Below are 5,045 nucleotides of genomic sequence, written 5' to 3' on the forward strand. Positions count from 1 at the left end.
TCTTCTGGTGAAGTCTTTTGATGTACATAAGTTTTTAATTTTTAGTATGTCCCACTCATCTATATTATCTATTTTTGTTTGTGTGGTTTTCAAAATGTTTTGTAGTCCATGTATTCCCATCAATAGTGTGTTCACATTTGTCCCGAATTTTTCATTGATGACTTTCATAATTCTGGGATTCACATTTAGGTCCTTAATCCTTGTTGAGTTGGTTTTTGTATATGGCGTGAGGTGAAGATCTTGTTTCAGACTTTTGCATATCAAAATTCCAGTTCTGCCAGCACCATCTGTTGAAGAGACTATCTCCTCCCCATGGGACATATTTTGGTGTTTTGTCGAAGATCAATTGGCTGTATGTAGATGCGTTAATTTCTGGATTCTCGATTCTGTTCCATTGATCTATGTACCTTTCATTGTACCAGTACCAAGCTGTTTTGACCACTGTAGCCATATAGTATATTTTAAAGTCGGGAAGTGACAGGCCTCCAACATTATTCTTGTTCTTAAGCAGTGCTTTGTTTATCCTGGGTTTCTTTCCTTTCCAAATACATTTTGTAATTGTTTTTTCCATCTCTTTGAAGAATGTCTTTGGAATCTGGATTGGAATTGTCCCCATTGCCTTCTTGCTTGCATGGTTTCTGCTGAGAGATCTGAGCTTAATCTGACTTGCTTGTCTTTGTATGTGACAATTCTTTTTTTCCTGGCTGCTTTCAGAAGTGTCTCCTTATCTTTGATATTGTAGATCTTGGCTAGGATATGTCTTGGTGATTTTCTTTTGGGGTCTACACTTCCTGCCTGGAGTTCATTGAGCTTCTTGAATGTTTATCTTTTCACTTTTCAGGATGTTAGAGAAATTTCCTTCCAGAAGTTCTTCAACTATTTCCTCTGTGGACTTGTGGGATTCTTCTTGTTCTGGAATACCAATAATTCTTAAGTTATTCCTCTTCATGTTGACCAACATGAATCTTAGACCTTCTTCAGAATTCTTTATTCTTTTTTGTGTTTGTTCTTCTATCTTATTGGTATTGTGAGATTTGTCTTCCAACTCACTGGTTCTGCCTTCCATCTCATCTATTTTACTCCTCTGCCCTTTCAGAGTGTTTTTTATTTCTGTTATTTTATTATTGATCGTTTGGACCTCTTTCTGTTGGTTTTAAATTGTTTCCAATGCTGTATCTATCTTATTTGATTGTTCCTGTAGCACTTTCCTGACTTGTTCCTTATTTTTCTCAACTCCATTGTAAAGTGTTTTGAAACATTTTATAATCATTTTTTCTGAATTCTTTCTCAAGCACTTCCAAGGCCTGCCCTCCTTCCAGAATGGAGTCCCGGTCTACTTCTAGGTCATTTGTCTCAGACATTTTATCTTGTTTCTGGACATGTGCTGATATGGTCACCTACTTTTGCTTTTTGGGCATGTTTAATGTTATCTGTGGCCTTAATACTTAATTGAGTATGTGCTTGTTTGTTTTTTATGCTTTTTGATTGTTTCCACGAAAATGTGATCAGGATGTTGGCTTCCCTTTTAACTCTTCTTTTTGCTTAACTCAGAGTAACTTTCACAGATGTTGTCTGTTTCCCTGGTATATGGCAGCTGGTATTGGTTCTTGACTGAGTTTTGTTGTTTTATAGAGTGTGATTATAGCTTGTCTATATGGCAGCAGTTGCTGACTCTTCTTGTGTAATATAGGGAGATAAAGAGTCCTCCAAAGGCAGAATGATGGGCATATGTCAGCAAAACAAGACAGTGGGGGAAAAAGTGAAAGAAGAAAAAAAGAAAAAGATTAAAAGCAGCACCAACAAAAACAAGACTTAATACTGTAGTCTTTTATTACAGAAAAGGGAGAGGAGGGAGAGAAGAAAAATAAGGATTTTTTTTTAATCTATAGCTTAATATGAGTATGTCTTTAATGCCCTCTCTTCAAGTTCCTGCCTTCTAATCTGCCCAAGAGATTTCAAGTTGCCAGTGTTGGTTGTTATGCTATACCTCAGGATCCAATCCAACCTTTGGCCTGTTTTGCCTTTAAACTCTGTTTCCCTTCCTTCAGTCCCCTCCTTCTCTTGTCCATAAATTAAAAAAAAAAAAAAAAACAGGACAAAAGAGAAACAGATAATAAAAGTTCAGGGCCTCCACTTGGACTGAGTATCTGTGCACATGCGTCGCAGAAGCACCCACCAGCAGTGAGGGTGGGGGGTGGTCACTCGTCTCAGGCTCTCCCTTTATTCACCAGAATGGAGGTGGGCAAACAATGAGCACGCCAATTACCAGATATCAAAGAAAAAAAAGAAAATCAGAACAAAGCAAAACTGACAAAGTATATTGTCCACCTTTGTCCCAAGGATCCCGCGATGCCTTTCTGTGGTGTTTCTGCTTCCCTTGTTTCGTCTGGCCGCTTGGTCTTGCCCAGGATGTTGGCTTGAGCCAACCCAGCATATTCAAAATTACTTTACCTCCTAACTCTGCAAGCTATAAACCTTCAAACCTTTAAAATATTCTTATCTCTGTGGTTCCGAGTTTTGAAGTTCTGCCCTGGATCTTGCTTTTCCTGGTATTCTGTGTTATTGTTGATGGAAACTTCACTCTATATTCTTCATTTTTGTAAGTCCCTTTTGGTTTCTTATAGTAGTGGTTTGTAGTTATCTTTGTATAGGTCATTTTTTCTCTGATTACATTTACTTCTAAATGTTCCATCATTATGTTGCTATTGTAAATGGTATTGCTTTCCTAATTTATTGTTCAGCACTGACATTACTAATATAGAGAAATCCAACCTACTTTTTGTATGTTGATCATGTGTCCTGCCACTTTTCTGAATCTCCCAATTAGGTCTAGTAGGTTTTTTTGTGTGTGTGTGTGGAGTTTTTAGGGTTTTCTATGTATAGGATCATGTCATGTGAAAATAGGGATATTTTTACTTCTTCTTTGCCAATTTGGATGCCATTAATTTCCTATCTTGCCTTAAAGCTCTGGCTAAGACTTCCAACACAGTATTGAATAGAAGTGGTGATAAAGGGCACCCTTGCCTGGCTCTTTTTCACAAAGGGAAGGCTTTCACTTTCTATCCATTTAGAGTAGTGTTATCTGTTGGTTTTGTGTATATGCTTTTCATTATGTTGAGGAATTTCCCTTCAGTTCCAACTTTGATGAGTGTTTTCATCAGGAATAGATTTTTTATTTTTTTCAAACATCTTTTCTGTATTAATCAATATTATCATGAGGTTGTTTTCCTTTTTTTAGTTTATAAAGTGGATTATATTGATTGTTTCTCTAATATTGAACAATCCTTGCATCTCCAATATGAATCCCACTTAGTCATGAAGTATTTTTTGTTGTTGTTGAATTTTGTTTCTTAGGGTTTTTGTTTTTTGTTTTTCTTTTTCTCAAACTCTTTTTTTTTTTTTTACAAGTGACATTTCCTCCTCTTCTTTTTCTTTTTAAAAAATGTTTTATTGTGCATTATGTGATAGTTTACATGGGAGAACATTAGCTTTACATTCATCCTATCATATACTGTTTCCTTGCATGGTTACAATCCCCTCCATGCATCATCAAAAAACAAACAGTTTTACCCCACAAGCCTGCCCCTCAGTCGTCAGAACACAACCCTTCTCACTCTTTGGGTATAGAGTCCCCAGCCACTCCCTCTCTCCATGTCGTTGTCTCTGCCTCCATCTCTAGTATCACTGTTTCTTTGGGTAGGAGCCCACATTCCGCTCTTCTCCCCTGATGGTCCCAGGGACCTCTGCTCCTGGACTGAAAAGTCAATCACTCCCCTCCTTTTGCTACAAAATGTCTAGCTTTACATTTCAACCCTCACAGTCAATCCTGATATCAATTATTCACTATTGTGCCACATGAGAGCCATCCCCATCTCCTTTCATCAGAACCACCCAGACAGATTGGATACAGCTCAGTGGAGAGTCTACCTCCCTTCACATGCTCTGGATCTAGGCTCCTTCTTGCCAGCACCCAAACTATTCTGTGTCCAGTCCTTACACTGTGCTCCATCTTCCCCTCTCTCCCCTCACTCCATCCCCACATCCCAGCAACTAGCAAAGAATCCCCCCCCACACACACACACACACTCCTTTTAGTAAGGGTTATTTTTCTTAGTCTTTTACAGTAGTGGTCATATGCGTTATTTCTCCTTTTGTGACTGATGATGTCCTCAAGGTTCATCCATATTGTATGGTAGCTTACAGCTTCCTTTTTTTTATTTTTTTTTTCAAGTTCCATAATATTCCATTTTGTGTATGTACCACAGTTTGTTTATCCATTCTTCAGTTGATGGGCACTTAGGCTGTCTCCATATTTTGCTATTGTAAATAGTGCTGCTATGAACATTGGTTTGCATATATCTACTCGTGTTATGGTTCATATTTCTTGTGGGTAAATACGAAGTAGAGGAATTGCTGGATCATGAGGTATTTCTATTTCCAATCTTCAGAGGAAACTTCATATTGCTTTCCAGTGTCATTAGACCGTTTTTGCAATCCCACCAGCAATGCAGGGGCATCCCAGTCTCTCCACATCCTCACCAGAATTTATTGTCCTCTGTTTTTTTTTTTTTTTTTTTTAATCTTTGTTGATATTGCTGGTTTGAGATGATATTTCATTGTTGATTTAATTTGCATTTTTCTAAGTGATCGTGAATATATCTTTATATGATTGTTAGCTGCCCTGATCTCCTTGGTGAAGTGTCTTTTTAAGTCCTGTGCCCATTTTTAAACTGTGTTCTTTTTCTTTTTCTTTCTTTTCTTTTACAAAATGTTTTATTGTGAGGTAAGTGATAGTTTCCATGGGAGAACAATAGGTTTACATTCATCCTATCATATATCATTTCATTGCCATGGTTACAATACCCTCCATGCATCATCAACCAACAAAATGTTTGATTGCTCTCTGGTTTTCAGCACACAGCCCCTCTCCTTCTCTGGGTCTATAGTCCACAAACACTTCCTCTCTCCACATCATCGTCTATGCCTTCATTTCTGTCATCACTGTTTCTCTGGGTAGGGTCCCACATTCCACTCTTCTCCTTTGA

The sequence above is a fragment of the Chrysochloris asiatica genome, unplaced genomic scaffold (assembly GCF_000296735.1).
Source record: "Chrysochloris asiatica unplaced genomic scaffold, ChrAsi1.0 scaffold00126, whole genome shotgun sequence".
In the NCBI taxonomy this organism is placed as follows: Eukaryota; Metazoa; Chordata; class Mammalia; order Afrosoricida; family Chrysochloridae; genus Chrysochloris; species Chrysochloris asiatica.